Source organism: Dryobates pubescens, chromosome 14 (genome assembly GCF_014839835.1).
Source record: "Dryobates pubescens isolate bDryPub1 chromosome 14, bDryPub1.pri, whole genome shotgun sequence".
NCBI classification, from domain to species: Eukaryota; Metazoa; Chordata; class Aves; order Piciformes; family Picidae; genus Dryobates; species Dryobates pubescens.
In genome coordinates this window covers 28,070,181-28,087,112 of record NC_071625.1, presented here as the reverse complement: position 1 = coordinate 28,087,112, position 16,932 = coordinate 28,070,181, and the positions used below count along the sequence as shown (strand labels likewise).

Below are 16,932 nucleotides of genomic sequence, written 5' to 3'. Positions count from 1 at the left end.
CTCCCCAGCACACACAGACAACATACTGAGAAATAATAGACTCATGGAATGGCTTAGGTTGGAATGGACCTCAGAGGTCATCTGCTCCAACCCTCCTGCCATGGACTGCTCGAGGTCCTATCCAAACTGGCCTTAAACACCTCCAGGGAGGAGGCATCCAAGACCTCCCTGGGCAGCCTATTCCAGAGTCTCACCACCCTCACACTGAAGCACTTCTTTCTAAGCTCCAGTCTAACCCTGCTTTCTCTCAGTTTAAAGCCATTTCCCCTAGTCCTGTTGCTAGGCACCCTTATGAAGAGTCCCTCTCCAACACTCTCTTGTCAGTGGCAATCACAGGTACCTCTGAAGCAACCTAGAGCATTAGCTATTGTTGTCCTATCCAAGGGCCCAGACTCTGTTTCTATGGACAAGGACCAAGATGAGCTCATCATGGTGCTGCTGGAGACCTTGCACTCCAAGTATAAGGTCAGAGGTGATCACTGACTGTAGAGAAGTCCAATGGCAAAGAGACAAGCCTGCCCAATGCCTTAAGCCATTTCTTAGGCTAACTGCTGTGAAATGTTTTTGAAGCATCACAGCACACACTAATTTTAGGGAAGGCTCTGGAGCTGCCTCACAAACAGCAACTGGAGACAGGAGGGGAAGCATGAACACAAAGCCCTTGCTCATAAGGACTTAGGCTGCAGCTCCCAACAACCTGATGAAGCCCAAAGCTCCTCCAGAAATAAAGGTACTGCAGAGAACAGTGGTGCATACAACCCTCTGCAATGCCAGCTGCAGATGTGGTGGGCTGTTAGTTTGTGGTCTGTTTGTACAGTTGGCCAGCACCAAAACAAGAGGACACAGTCTCAAGCTGTGCCAGGGAAGGTTCAGGCTGGATGTTAGGAAGAAGTTCTTCATAGAAAGAGAGATTGGCCATTGGAATGTGCTGCCCAGGGAGGTGGTGGAGTCACCATCACTGGAGGTGTTTAGGAAGAGCCTGGATGAGACACTTGGTGCCATGGTTTAGTTGATCAGATGATGTTGGGTGATAGGTTGGACTCGATGATCTATGAGGTCTTTTCCAACCTGGTTAATTATCTTCTCTTCTCCTCTTCTCTTCTCTTCTCTTCTCTTCTCTTCTCTTCTCTTCTCTTCTCTTCTCTTCTCTTCTCTTCTCTTCTCTTCTCTTCTCTTCTCTTCTCTTCTCTTCTCTTCTCTTCTCTTCTCTTCTCTTCTCTTCTCTTCTCTTCTCTTCTCTTCTCTTTTTTCTCTTCTCTTCTCTTCTCTTCTCTTCTCTTCTCTTCTCTTCTCTTCTCTTCTCTTCTCTTCTCTTCTCTTCTCTTCTCTCTTCTCTTTTTTCTCTTCTCTTCTCTTCTCTTTTTTCTCTTCTCTTCTCTTCTCTTCTCTTCTCTTCTCTTCTCTTCTCTTCTCTTCTCTTCTCTTCTCTTCTCTTCTCTTCTCTTCTCTCTCCTCAGTCTCAGTTTGCAGCAAAGGTTTGACTGCTTTAGGGGTGACTGTAGTTTTAAAATGGCAGTTAAAAAACATTAAAAAGAAGAAGAGGAAGAAGAGAAGGAAGGCAGTGGTTAATTGACCTTTATTATGCCTTCTGGTTCATTTAGAAATGGAAATTAAATTAACATGATAATTCAGTCCCACTGTGTTAAGGCTGCTATAAACCCATTACATTTTATGGCCATTGATTTCACATTTGTTTCTATTAACTGGGTTTAATTTTCAATAGAAGAGAATTAACCAGGTTGGAAAAGACCTTGAAGATCATCGAGTCCAACCTATCACCCAACACCCTCTAATCAACTAAACCATGGCACCAAGTGCCTCATCCAGGCTCTTCCTAAACACCTCCAGGGATGGTGACTCCACCACCTCCCTGGGCAGCACATCCCAGTGGCCAATCTCTCTTGCTGGGAAAAATTTCTTCCAAACATCCAGCCTAAAACTCCCCTGGCACAGCTTGAGACTGTGTCCTCTTGTTCTGGTGCTGGGTGCCTGGGAGAAGAGACCAACCCCCACCTGGCTACAACCTCCCTTCAGGGAGTTGGAGACAGCAAGAAGGTCTCCCCTGAGCCTCCTCTTCTCCAGGCTAAACAACCCCAGCTCCCTCAGCCTCTCCTCACAGGGCTGTGCTCAAGGCCTCTCCCCAGCCTTGTTGCCCTTCTCTGGACATATTTGAGTCTCTCAATGTCCTTCTTAAATGGAGGAGCCCAGAACTGGACACAGGACTCAAGGTGTGGCCCGAGCAGTGCTGAGCACAGGGCACAATGACTTCCCTGCTCCTGCTGGCCACACTGTTCCTGATGCAGGCCAGGATGCCATTGGCCTTCTTGACCCCCTGGGCACACTGCTGGCTCATGTTCAGCTTCTGTCCACCAGCACCCCCAGGTCCCTTTCTGCCTGGCTGCTCTCAGCCACTCTGACCCCAACCGCTAGCACTGCATGGGGTACCCAAAGCACAGGGAATTACTGAGACCTAGAGGAGCTTCCATCATTTCCAGAGGAGAACCAAGGCTGTGTGGCATCCAGCACTCTGAATCTAGCATCAAGAAAAGAAGTTAACTCTTTGGAAATGTCTCTGTGCTGATTCAGTACACTTCTTTCAACAAAGGTTTGGAAGGAGGCTCTCGTTTGGTGTGGTAGCTTGCTGACCCCTTCCATCTTTTGGAGAAGCAATTGCAGCCCACCACTTCTTCAGGAAGAAAAATGTGATGTCCATTTCAAAGCCTCTGATCTTGCAGCTGACTTTGCAGAGGTATGTGCTGAGAGCTTCACAAAAGCCTGGGCTGGTTTGCTGTTCCTGTGTATTTTCTCACTTGCAGGCTGGGATAGGACAAGGGTAAATGGATGGAAACTCCAGCACAGGGGTAGATCTAGAATTGGTATTAAATATATATTGTCTATATTTATATTAAATATTTGCTATTATATGCATGGTATATACATTATAGATTATATATATAATAAACTTATATAGTATATGTTATAATCACATTAAATAAACATTTAATCAATGTCTATCAATATCTGAGGGCTGAGTGTCAGGAGGGAGGGCACAGGCTCTGCTCAGTTGCACCCTGGGATAGGACAAGGGGCAATGGATGGAAACTCCAGCACAGGAGGTCCCACCTCAACATGAGGAGGAACTTCTTCACTGTGATTGTCACAGAGCCCTGGAGCAGGCTGCCCAGAGAGGTTGTTGAGTCTCCTTCTCTGGAGACTTTTAGGCCCTGTTTTGATGTGTGATCTGTGCTGGATTCTATTTAGAATAGAAAGGAATAAACCAGGTTGGAAGAGACCTTCAAGATCATCAAGTACAACCTATCATCCTACACCACCCAATCAACTAACCCATGGCACCAAGCACCCTATCAAGTCTCCTCCTGAACACCTCCAGTGATGGTGACTCCACCACCTCCCCAGGCAGCCCATTCCAATGGGCAATCACTCTCTCTGTGTAGAACTTCTTCCTAACCTCCAGCCTAAACCTCCCCTGGTGCAGCCTGAGACTGTGTCCTCTTGTTCTGGTGCTGGCTGCCTGGGAGAAGAGACCAACCTCTGCCTGTCTACAACCTCCCTTAAGGTAGTTGTAGAGAGCAGTAAGGTCACCCCTGAGCCTCCTCCTCTCCAGGCTAAGCAACCCCAGCTCCCTCAGCCTCTCCTCACAGGGCTGTGTTCCAAGACCCTCACCAACTTCGTTGTCCTTCTTCTGGACACACTCCAGCAAGTCAACCTCCTTCCTAAACTGAGGGGCCCAGAACTGGACACAGGACTCAAGGTGTGGCCTAACCAGTGCAGTGTACAGGGGCAGAATGACCTCCCTGCTCCTGCTGGGAGCTTGGAGGGGGCTTGGACCTCATGATCTCTTTGGGTCCTTTCCAACCCCTGACATCCTGTGAGCCTGTGATTATTTCATTTGCATTAAAATCATTCCTACATCTTTACAACAATTAAGTAACCAAGTTTCAAGCAGAGCCAGTTGGAAATCCTGGAGGTATTGCCATCCCACGAGTTCAGAGGTGCAGATTACAACATGAGAGGACAACAAATGTAGGCAAAGATTTCCCAGGCCCACTGAATTGTAGGACCAAACCTGGAGATGTAAAGGTGATCTTCCAAAGCTGTAGTTCAGAAAGCAGCAATGAATCTCATTTCATGCAGCTTGATGGTATTTCCATGGGTATCTTTTCACACCTCAGGAAGAGCCTGTGCAAGGCTGCCACTTGTTTCATGCATTTTGCATTGTAATCCTTTCTGGACTGTTTTGCCAGCAAAGCACTCTTAAAATGACATTTTTAATCCTGTGAAGCAAGAGTTAAGTGGAAGGAAAATGTGATTGCAATAATAGTCTCCTTCCTGACCCCCTGTTTGCTGTTCTGTACATATTCTCCCTTGAACAAACGAAGCCAAACTCATAACCTCAGCATTCTGTTGCCAGTAGGTTTTGCCACCGTGCAATGGTTACTGCTCACTAATTCCTCACAGTAAAACACTCACATGTGCACACAAAGGGCACTTCAGTGATGTCAAAAGCATGTGGAAAACCCTCCCTGCTACAATTCATAGGAAGATGAGTTCCATATTACCAACAAAACCCCCCAACAGCAGATGTGAGAGCAGCCCTGATGAAAAGGCCTTGGGGGTGCTTGTGGAGGAGAAGCTCAACAGGAGGCAGCAGTCAGCACTTGCAGCCCAGGGAGCCAAGCAGAGCCTGGGCTGCAGCAAGAGAAGTGTGGCCAGCAGGGCCAGGGAGGGGATTCTCCCCCTCTGCTCCACTCTGCTGAGACCACAGCTGCAGCTCTGGGTCCAGTTCTGGAGCCCCTAGGACAGGAAGGATCTGGAGGTGCTGGAAGGTGTCCAGAGAAGGGCCACGAGGATGAGCAGAGGGCTGGAGCTGCTCTGCTCTGGAGACAGACTGAGGGAGTTGGGGTTGTGCAGTCTGGAGAAGAGAAGGCTCTGAGGATACCTCATTGTGGCCTTCCAGTATCTGAAGGGGGCTACAAGAAAGCTGGGGAGGGACTTTTGAGGGTGTCAGGGAGTGATAGGACTGGGGGGAATGGAAATAAAACCAGAAATGGGGAGATTGAGATTGGATGTGAGGAAGAAGTTGTTGCCCATGAGGGTGGTGAGAGCCTGGCACAGGTTGCCCAGGGAGGTGGTGGAAGCCTCCTGCCTGGAGGTGTTTGCAGCCAGGCTGGCTGTGGCTGTGAGCAAGCTGCTGTAGTGTGAGGTGTCCCTGGCCATGGCAGGGGGGTTGGAACTGGCTGAGCCTTGAGGTCCCTAACAGTTCTATGATCCTAAGTGACACCAATCTATGCTTCCTTTTTTTGCTTGCTTTTTGTTTTTATCTCAGTCTAAAAGCATGCACCAAACTTCCCATGTTCTGATCTGACACTTGGCTCTTCAACCTGCCAGAGCTGGCAGCAAATAAGGTTCCTGCTATTGTTGGCAATAAATGCCTGTCTGTGTTAATTACACTTTACATTGGTATTCACTATTCAGTCAACACTGCCTGCCTTGCAGCTTCTCCACAAGTGACTAAACCTCAACAGCATCTCTGCTGACACCCAAGATGTAGCAAGGCAGAAGCTCCTGGGTGCAGCAGCATTTGGTGGCCAGCCACAGCCATCCATCGTATTCCCAGGAGGAGCTGCACACACCTCAGGGTTGCTAGCAAGTTGGAATGCACTCCAGCAAGGCAGATTTAATGTTCTGCTTAATTTTGCCTTACACCAAAGCTTTGGGAGAGGAGTGGGGTAAAGAATTCAGTCATCCAATTAAAATGACAAATAACAAGAGTGGAAAAATCAGTGCTCCACAAGCAAGGAAGGAAAAAGACTTCCAACTAATGTTAGAAGCAAGGAAGGTTCTCCAGAAAAGTGAACTGCCAGAATATGACTTTGGGGAGGAGTATAAGAGGATAGAGGGGCAAAGAAAGGGCAGGAGGGAGTAGGAAGTGGCTGTGCTCCTGAAGCATTCAGGTCACAGAATCACACAGAATCACAGAATTATTGAGGCTGCAATGGATCATCAAGTCCAGCCTATGACCCAACACCACCACATCAGCTAAAGCATGCCACCAAGTGCCACATCCAAGCTTGCCTTAAACACCTCCAGGGAGGGTGACTCCACCACCTCCCTGGGCAGTCCATCCCAGTCTCTAATTCCCCTTTCCCTGAGGAAGTGCTTCCTAACATCCAACCTAAACCTCCCCTGGCACAGCTCCAGGCCATGCCCTCTCATCCTGTCACAAGTAGCCTGGGAGCAGAGCCTGACCCCCACCAGACTACAGCTTCCCTTCAAGTAGTTGTGGAGAGTGATAAGGTCCCCCCTGAGCCTTCTCTTCTCCAGGCTGAACACCCCCAGCTGCCTCAGCCTCTCCTCATCAGCCTTCCCCTCCAGCCCCCTCCCCAGTGTGGTTGCTCTCCTCTGGACCTGCTCCAGCACCTCAAGATCTCTCTTGCAGGGGGGGCCCAGAGCTGCACACAGTGCTGGAGGTGAAGCCTCACCAGTGCCCAGCACAGGGCAGAATTCCATCCCTGCCCCTGCTGGCCACACTGCTCCTGATCCAGGCCAGGATGCCATGGGCCTTTCGTGCCCCTGGGCACACTGCTGGCTCCTGTTCAGCTGCTGTCCCCCAGCACTGCCAGGTCCCTCTCTGCCAGGTGCTCTCCAGCCGCTCACTCCTTGTCTGTAACCTGCACAGGGTGATTGTGGCCAAAGAGCAGGAGCCTGCACTTGGCCTTGTTGCATCTCATCCCACTGGCCTCAGCCCACTGACCCAGCCTGTCCAGGTCCTTCATCATCATCCTACCCCCAAGGAGATTCATACTCCCAGTCATCCCAGTTTGCCCCTGCAGAGACTGAAGAGAAAGACTTTGCATCTAAACCTTCTTCACAAGACCCTAACACTCACAAGAATTGAGTCCCCACAGCTCACATGGCTTTTATCAGCACTGTGTGATTTTGTGTTGCTCTGAGGACTTTGAGTTGTGCTGGCTTTGTGGGTTTCAGTCAAACCATTCACAAGAGAATGTGGGGCTGGCTTTGTGGGTTTCATAGAATCAATAAGAATCAGAGATCAACAAGTCAAATCTAACACCCAAGACCTCCTGACAACTAAACTATGGCTCCAAGGGCCACATCCAATCCCCTCTTGAACACCTCCAGGGATGGTGACTCCACCACCTCCCTGGGCAGCACATCCCAGTGGCCAATCTCTCTTGCTGGGAAAAATTTCTTCCAAACATCCAGCCTAAAACTCCCCTGGCACAGCTTGAGACTGTGTCCTCTTGTTCTGGTGCTGGGTGCCTGGGAGAAGAGACCAACCCCCACCTGGCTACAACCTCCCTTCACGGAGTTGGAGAGAGCAATGAGGTCTCCCCAGAGCCTCCTCTTCTGCAGGCTAAGCAACCCCAGCTCCCTCAGCCTCTCCTCACAGGGCTGTGCTCCAGACCCCTCCCCAGCTTTGTTGCCCTTCTCTGGACACCTTCCAGCATCTCAACATCTTTCCTAAACTGAGGAGCCCAGAACTGGACACAGGACTCAAGGTGTAGCCTAGGCAGTGCTGAGCACAGGGCACAATGACTTCCCTGCTCCTGCTGGCCACACTGTTCCTGATGCAGGCTAGGAGGCCATTGGCCTTCTTGGCCCCCTGGGCACTGCTGGCTCATGCTCAGCCTACTATTGACCAGTACCCCCAGGTCCCTCTCTGCCTGGCTGCTCTCAGCCACTCTGACCCCAGCCTGTAGCACTGCATGGGGTTGCCATGGCCAAAGTGCAGCCCCTGGCACTTGGACTTGTTGAATGCCATCCTGTTGGCCTCTGCCCATCTGTCCAGCCAGTCGAGGTCCCTCTGCAGAGCTCTCCTACCCTCAAACAGATCAACTCCTGCCCCAGCTTGGTGTCATCTGCAAACTTACTGATGATGGACTCAATGCCCTCATCCAGATCATCAGCTGGCTGCCAGCTGGCTGTGGCACCATTCACCACCACTCTCTGGGCTCAGCCTCCAGCCAGTTCCTAACCCAGCTCAGAGTGCTGCTGTCCAAGCCAGGGGCTGACAGCTTAGACAGCAGTTTGCTGTGGGGGACAGTGTCAAAGGCCTTGCTGGAGTCCAGGCAGACTACATCCACAGCCTGCCTCACATTCACCAAGCAGTCACCCGGGCATAGAAAGAGATCAGGTTGGTCAGGCTGGACCTGCCCTTCCTAAATCCATGCTGGCTGGGCCTGATCCCTTGGCCATCCTGCAGGTGCTCTGTGAAACAATTAACAGGAGAATGTGGTGCTGGGGTTGTGGGTTTCAGTCAATCAATCAAGAAGAGAATGAGGCTGCTCTGGGTGGTTTCCTCCCAGCATCCACTGTGAAACGTTGCAGTGAGGCCGTTCCCTGCACAGCCCAATTATTGCTGCAGATGTACAGCTGAACACAATCAGCTTAGAAAGTCCTGCTCTTCATCTCTCCAAAACCAAAGACCAGAAAGCAGCCCCTAACATGTTTAAGATTAAGGAGAAAAAAAACAAAGGAATGTGCAGGGAGTAAGAGAAACCACTGAGAGAGATTTCCCTTTCAATTCAAACCAGATTGGTGTCGCCCAAAAGCTGTTCCCAGCAGCTTCCAGCTCTGCTGTAGCCTCTGCAATGATAGTTTGTGGCCTCAGCCACGGTTTTGGTGCAGTTCTTCTTCTGCAGCATGCCTCCCTTTGACCCATGGAAAGGTCCTGGGGAGCCTCAGCAGGAGGGCAGAGAACCCCCACAGAAGTTCCCCCAGGCTTTGCCCCCCCGACAGAGGAGCTTAAGAGAAGAGTGAGAGTTGTTCACTTGGTAGCAAAGGGGACCCTCAGGATATCACAGTGTCACAGTATCACAGAATCACTAAGGATGGAAGAGACCCCAAGGATCATCGAGTCCAACCTGTCACCACAGACCTCATGACTAGACCATGGCACCAAGTGCCACATCCAATCCCCTCTTGAACACCTCCAGGGATGGGGACTCCACCACCTCCCTGGGCAGCACATTCCAATGGCTAACAACTCGCTCAGTGAAGAACTTTCTCCTCACCTCCAGCCTAAACCTCCCCTGGCACAGCTTGAGACTGTGTCCTCTTGTTCTGGTGCTGGCTGCCTGGGAGAAGAGACCAACCCCTTCCTGGCTACAACCACCTTTCAGGTAGTTGTAGAGGGCAATGAGGTCACCCCTGAACATCTTCATCAATGAAGATATTAAAGAGCATGGGGCCTAGCACTGATCCCTGGGGCACACCACTGGTGCCTGGCTGCCAGCTGGCTGTGGCACCATTCACCACCACTCTCTGGGCTCAGCCTCCAGCCAGTTCCTAACCCAGCTCAGAGAGCTGCTGTCCAGGCCAGGGGCTGACAGCTTGGACAGCAGTTTGCTGTGGGGGATGGTGTCAAAGGCCTTGCTGAAGTCCAGGCAGACTCCATCCACAGCCTGCCCCACAGCCACCAGGCAGTCACCTGGAGATCAGTTTGGAGAGGCAGGACCTGCCCTTCCTAAATCCATGTTGGCTGGGCCTGAGCCCTTGGCCATCCTTCATATGCAGTTATTGCCCCCAGGATAATCTGTTCCATCACTTTCCCTGGCACTGAGGTCAGGCTGCCAGGCCTGGAGTTTCCAGGTTCCTCCATCCGTCCCTTCTTGTGGATGGGGACCACATTGGCCAGTTTCCAGTCATCTGGGACCTCTCCAGTGAGCCAGGACTGGAGGAAAATGATGGAGAGCGGCTTGGCTGCTCATGGGGATGGAGGCTGCATGGGGGATGCAGAGTTACATCATATTCCCTGACACCTCGTTCAGCTTCCACCTCCCATGCACCTCCACCACGCAGGCACAGGTGGGTGCTCAGCCTGTGGCAACCTGCCCCTTCCTGGGGTTCTTCAGCCTGGAGAAGAGGAGGCTCAGGGGAGGTGTTTGCAGCCAGGCTGGCTGTGGCTGTGAGCAACCTGCTGTGGTGTGAGGTGTCCCTGGCCATGGCAGGGGGTTGGGACTGGATGATCCCTGAGGTCCCTTCCAGCCCTGACCATTCTATGATTCTGTGACTGAAGTGTTTACCTCCCCCTCCTCAGGCTCTTGTAGGCTTTGCCCCTGACTGGGAATCTTATCCTGTGCTTCTCAATCCCCTGCATATCTTGCAGCTTCTGCTCCCTGGCCAGTTGCTTGTTTCCTACTCATATGCTGTTCTTTGGAGCTGTAATTAATAACCCCAACTCTGCTTTTGCCATTGTAGAAAAGACAGGGGTTTTAATGAACAGCATCACTGTGAGCTATGCCCTGGGGTGCTTATGGGTGGCAGTGACTCCCTAAAGTCCTGATGAAGGCCAAAGAACCTGCTGGGGTTGTCACTGGCCATCAGTGGGATTTCTGCGCGTCCAAGAAAAGTCACTCCCAACTTGAAAATCACTCCCAGCTGAAGCCAGTTAAGCACAAATGAACTACTGGCAGCACTCACACAGAATCACACAGAATCAACCAGGTTGGAAGAGACCCCCCAGAGTCCAACTGATCACCCAACTCTATCTAATCAACCAGACCATGGCACCAAGTGCCTCATCCAGGCTTTTCTCAAACACCTCCAGGGATGGTGTATCCACCACCTCCCCAGGCAGCACATCCCAATGGCCAAGCTCTCTTTCTGAGAAGAACTTCTTTCTAAGATCAAGCCTAAACTTCCACTTGCACAGCTTCAGACTGTGTCCTCTTGTTCTGGTGCTGGCTGCTTGGGAGAAGAGACCAACCCCCACCTGGCTACAACCTCCCTTCAGGGAGTTGGAGACAGCAAGAAGGTCTCCGCTGAGCCTCCTCCTCTCCAGGCTAAGCAACCCCAGCTCCCTCAGCCTCTCCTCACAGGGCTGTGCTCCAGACCCCTCCCCAGCTTTGCTGACCACTCAAAATGGGTGAAGTTACTTCCCAGTGTTTGGTGGACAACTGAAGAATGTGAACCAGTGCACGAGAAACTCCCCTGTAATGGGTTTAGATGGGAAGAGCCTTCCTGCAGGTGAGCCAGACACGGTGCCTGGCACCGAAGAGGTCCCTGAGGCTCTGCCTGTCAGCAAGCCCTCATAGCCAGCAGCTCAGCTCCTCACCTGCTGCCATTGACATTTTGTGCTTTAGTGGGGTCAGGATCATTCTTCCCCAGCTTCATTTCTTTCCAAGACAGACAGATGGTCTATTTCTCCTGGGAAATGGAGCTGCTGTTCCCCTGCTGAAGGACACCAAGACATCATAGAACCATAGAATTGTCAGGGCTGGAAGGGACCTCAAGGCTCAGCCAGTTCCAACCCCCCTGCCATGGGCAGGGACACCTCACACTACAGCAGGTTGCTCACAGCCACATCCAGCCTGGCTGCAAACACCTCCAGGCAGGAGGCTTCCACCACCTCCCTGGGCAACCTGTGCCAGGCTCTCACCACCCTCATGGGGAACAACTTCTTCCTAACATCCAATCTCTATCTACCCATTTCTACTTTTGTTCCATTTCCCCTAGAATGATCACTACCCTGAAAAGTCCCTCCCCAGCTTTCTTGAGGCTCCTTTCAGATACTGGAAGGCCACAATGAGGTCTCCTGGGAGCCTTCTCCCCTCCAGACTGAGCAGCTCTCTCATCCCCGTTGCTTGACTGATCACCAGCCCTCCCTGAGTCAGCAAGGGTAGAACTCCCCTCCCTTGCTGCTCTGCACACCCTACTGAGCAGTAATAGAGAAGTTTGGATAGCAAATCTGCCTTTCACTCCCCCTTAGGTTTTAACTCCATCTGTACTTTGTCAGCCATGCTTTTAACAAATGTCTGAGCCGGGTGTAGGCATTTCGTGGGGGGAGAGTCTTGGGAGGATTTGACCTCAACACCTTTTCCTTTGATGGGTACTGAAATAACCATGCAGTTCTGCTTTGAGTCAATCTCTATCTGCTTTCTGGCTGCCTAGGATTTGCAAGCACAGATGGCTTCCAACGTCTAGTGCTCAATCCAAGCTAAAACTGGAGGGGAAAGTTGTTTGATTCTTTGCAGGGATTACTGTCTAAACAAAACCTGACTTCAACAGATTTCTATGCAAAACCCCCTTTGATTTCCATTTCCCCATCTGTGAGAAATTTGGGATGTTATTGTTGGATTTGTAGCTTCCCTTTGATAAACAAATTAAAACATGGTTCAGAATAACTCTTCTTTTAATCTCCCAAAAGCTACGAGGTGAACGGAACACTCTCCCACTCCCAGAGGAGCAGTTTGGAAGCACTTTGCCATACTTAGGATCATAGAATTGTTAGGGTTGGAAGGTACCTCAAGGCTCAGCCAGTTCCAACCCCCTGCCATGGCCAGGGACACCTCACACTGCAGCAGGTTGCTCACAGCCACATCCAGCCTGGCTGCAAACACCTCCAGGCAGGAGGCTTCCACCACCTCCCTGGGCAGCCTGTGCCAGGCTCTCACCACCCTCATGGGGAACAACTTCTTCCTAACATCCAATCTCAGTCTCCCCATTTCTAGTTTTGCTCCATTCCCCCCAGTCCTATCACTCCCTGACACCCTCAAAAGTCCCTCCCCAGCTTTCTTGGAGCCCCCTGCAGATACTGCAAGGCCACAATGAGGTCTTCTTGGAGCCTTCTCTTCTCCAGACTGCACAGCCCCAACTCCCTCTGTCTCCATAGCAGAGCAGCTCCAGCCCTCTGCTCATCCTCATGGCCCTTCTCTGGACACCTTCCAGCACCTCCAGATCCTTCCTGTCCTAGGGGCTCCAGAACTGGACCCAGAGCTGCAGCTGTGGTCTCAGCAGAGTGGAGCAGAGGGGCAGAATCCCCTCCCTGGCCCTGCTGGCCACACTTCTCTTGCTGCAGCCCAGGCTCTGCTTGGCTCTCTGGGCTGCAAGTGCTGCCTGCTGGCTCCTGTTGAGCTTCTCCTCCCCCAGCACCCCCAAGGCCTTTTCTTCAGGGTTGCTCAGGCCAGTCCCTAGCTGTCCAAACAGTTGCTGGGGCAGGACAAAAATATCTCAGTGGCAGAACTGCAGTCTGATCCAATGCACCAAAGAGACTTCCAGGGAAGCTGGTCTCAGCACCATTGTCCTGGAAATGATCTGCTGGGGACTCCTTCCATGGGATAAAGAGTAAAATAATGACCAAATGCAGATTGCAGCCAGGCCCCTTGTCTTCTTCATTCAGTCACTCTACTACTAAAGACTAAATTGGCCAAACATTCATTTCAGCATGTCATCTACAAGGAGGCTTTGGTTTTGGCCTTCAGTTCGCTGCTTTCATCTTTGCCTGCAGTAGCACCACAAGTAGCAGGACCTAGACCTGCCACATTCTTAAAGATACTCTTTTAAGGCCCACATTGGTAGTCATGGGAAGACACTTTGCTGTTCAAAGCATACCCTTCAGGGTGACATTAAGGTTGTAGCCAGGTGGGGGTTGGTCTCTTCCCCCAGGCAACCAGCACCAGAACAAGAGGACACAGTCTCAAGATGTGCCAGGGGAGGTTTAGGCTGGAGGTGAGGAGAAAGTTCTTCCCAGAAAGAGGAATTGGCCATTGGGATGTGCTGCCCAGGGAGGTGGTGGAGTCACCATCCCTGGAGGTGTTCAAGAGGGGATTGGATGTGGTACTTGGAGCCATGGTTTAGCTGTCAGGAGGTGTTGGGTGACAGGTTGGACTTGATGATCTCTGAGGTCTTTTCCAACCTTATTGATTCTATGATTCTATGATTGATTAAGCTGCCCAGCCTGTTAACAATGTAGTATATTCACAGCATGGGTAGGGGTTGGCAGAGGCTTGCAGAAATCATTGAGACCAACTCCTCTGCAAGGCAAGTTCAGGACAGGCTGCACAGGAACACATCCAGGTGGGTTTTGAATATCTCCAGAGATGGAGACTCCACAACCCCTCTGGCTTGATCCAGTGCTCCAGTGTCCTTAAATTGAAGTTCCTCCTCATCTTTAGCTGGATTTTCTTCTGTCTGAGTTTGTGCCCATTACCCCTTGTCCTGTCACTGGGCACCCCTGACCTGCAGGTAAAGGCAACATCAGGACCTACTTCAGCTTCTGCAGCCTTTCAAACTCCTCTAGAGCAGCTCCATATTTTAGAGGTAGAAGATTAAAACATTGCCCTTTGAAATATATTTCACATCCTAGCACCAAGCTTTAGGCTCTGTAAGAGACTAAATCTTGCCTCTCTTGATGTGAGTCAGCCAAGATCAAATCACCTTTGCCCCTTGCCCAGACAACAGCTGATGTGTGTTGGGCAGAGGCCGCTGGATAAGGACTCTCTGGAATGTGCATAGAGAAGATCATCTCCCCCCAGCAGCTACCCCAGAAAGGGAGGATGGTGCAAAGGAGAATGGATTCACCACCTGGACACAAACCTAAAAAAATGTATAAAAGACCTGAGCAATACCTGCTGAGGAGAAGGACAAGACCTGGGCAATGCCTGCTCTGAAGAAGAAAAACAAAGGAAATGGCAGGAAAGAAAAGGACAGAGACAACAGCACACAGCCTGCAGGCAGCAGAGCAGGAGGAAGCCTCTCTCTGTGTCCCAAGTTCCACCTGCTGCAACTCATGGAGCTGAAGAGGCTGCTCAGAGAAGGACTTGGACTTGGACTTTGGGATCTCTCCCTCCCTCCTCTAGCAGGGGACAGCGCAGCCAACAAGGATGAGCTCTCCTCCATGCCAAAGCTGCAGCAGCCTTCCTCTGCAGACCCAAACTGTCTTGGGGGGTGGGGGTAATAGAATTCCTTTCCACTTCTCTCTCCCTCTTCTCCCTCTCTATTTTTTCCCTCTCTCTCCCTCTCCCTTCTTCTGTTCTGGCCACTTTATTCTGTCAATAAATAACCCTGAGGGCTGTTGATATTTTGGCCTCATTTGTGCTTATAATTCCATTATATTAGAATGGAATGGAATGGAATGGAATGGAATGGAATGGAATGGAATGGAATAGAATAGAATAGAATAGAATAGAATAGAATAGAATAGAATAGAATAGAATAGAATAGAATAGAATAGAATAGAATAGAATAGACCAGGTTGGAAGAGACCTTCAAGGTCATCAAGTCCAACCTATCAACCAATCCAGCACCACCTAATCAACTAAACCATGGCACCCAGCACCCCATCAAGTCTTCTCCTGAACACCTCCAGGGATGGTGACTCCACCACCTCCCTGGGCATCCCATTCCAATGGGCAATCACTCTCTCTGTGTAGAACTTCTTCCTAATATCCAGCCTAAACCTTCCCTGGCACAGCCTGAGACTGTGTCCTCTTGTTCTGGTGCTGGATGCCTGGGAGAAGAGACCAACCCCCACCTGGCTGCAACCTCCCTTCAGGGAGTTGGAGAGAGCAAGAAGGTCTCCCCTGAGCCTCCTCTTCTGCAGGCTAAGCAACCCCAGCTCCCTCAGCTTCTCCTCACAGGGCTGTGCTCCAGACCCCTCCCCAGCTTTGTTGCCCTTCTCTGGACACCTTCAAGTCTCTCAATGTCCTTCTGAAACGGAGGGGCCCAGAACTGGACACAGTACTCGAGGTGTGGCCTAACCAGTGCAGTGTACAGGGGCAGAATGACCTCCCTGCTCCTGCTGGCCACACTGTTCCTGATCCAGGCCAGGATGCCATTGGCCCTCTTGGCCGCCTGGGCACACTGCTGGCTCATGTTCAGCCTACCATCAACCAGCACCCCCAGGTCCCTCTCTGCCTGGCTGCTCTCAGCCACTCTGACCCCAGCCTGTAGCTCTGCATGGGGTTGCTGTGGCCAATGTGCAGAACCTGGCACTTGGATGTGTTCAATCTCCTGCCCTTGGACTCTGCCCATCTGCCCAGCCTGTCCAGGTCCCTCTGCAGAGCCTCTCTACCCTCCAGCAGATCAAATCCTGCCCCAAGCTTGATGTCATCTGCAAGTTTCCTGATGATGGACTCAATGCCCTCATCCAGATCATCAATAAAGATATTGAACAGGATGGGGCCCAGCACTGATCCTTGGGGCACACCACTGGTGCCTGGCTGCCAGCTGGCTGTGGCACCATTCACCACCACTCTCTGGGCTCAGCCTCCAGCCACTTCCTAACCCAATGCAGTGTGCTCCCATCCAAGCCAGGGGCTGACAGCTTGGCCAGGAGTTTGCTGTGGGGATGGTGTCAAAGGCCTTGCTGAGGTCCAGGCAGAGTCCATCCACAGCCTGCCCCACATCCACCAGGCAGTCACCTGAGCATGGAAGGAGATCAGGTTGGTCAGGCAGGACCTGCCCTTCCTAAAACCATGCTGGCTGGGCCTGATCCCTTGGTCACCCTGTAAGTGCTGTGTGACTGCACTCAGGATGACCTGTTCCATGATCTTGCCTGGCACTCAGTCAGGCTGGCAGGCCTGGAATTCCCTGGCTCATCCAACCGGTCCTGCTTGTGGATGGGCATCACATTGGCAGCTTGCAGTCTTCTGTGATCTCTCCAGTGAGCCATGACTGGAGGAAAATGATGGAGAGTGGCTTGGCAGCTCATCTGCCAGCTCTCTCAGCACCCTAGGATGGATGCCATCTGATCCCATGGACTTATGGGGGTCCAAGTGGCTGAGCAAAAGACATGGAGAATGCGGGCATCGATCCCGCTACCTCTCGCATGCTAAGCGAGCGCTCTACCATTTGAGCTAATTCCCCTCCCTATAGTCCTAGGAATAGAATAGAATTGAATTGAATTGAATTGAATTGAATTGAATTGAATTGAATTGAATTGAATTGAATTGAATTGAATTGAATTGAATTGACCAGCTTGGAAGAGACCTTTGAGATCATCAAGTCCAACCTATCACCCAACACCATCTCATCAACTAAACCATGGCACCAAGTGACTCATCCAGGCTCTTCCTAAACACCTCCAGTGATGGTGACTCCACCACCTCCCTGGGCAGCACATTCCAGTGGCCAGTCTCTCTTGCTGGAAAGAATTTCTTCCTAACA

General features: G+C 51.2%; 1 non-coding gene across 1 annotated transcript; it reads right to left on the bottom strand.

Moving 5' to 3' along the window:
* Positions 1-16,559: 16,559 nt before the first annotated feature.
* TRNAA-AGC (transfer RNA alanine (anticodon AGC)) lies at positions 16,560-16,632 on the bottom strand. The gene has a single exon. It is a non-coding gene; the product is annotated as a tRNA-Ala (tRNA).
* Between the last annotated feature and the right edge of the window lie 300 nt (positions 16,633-16,932).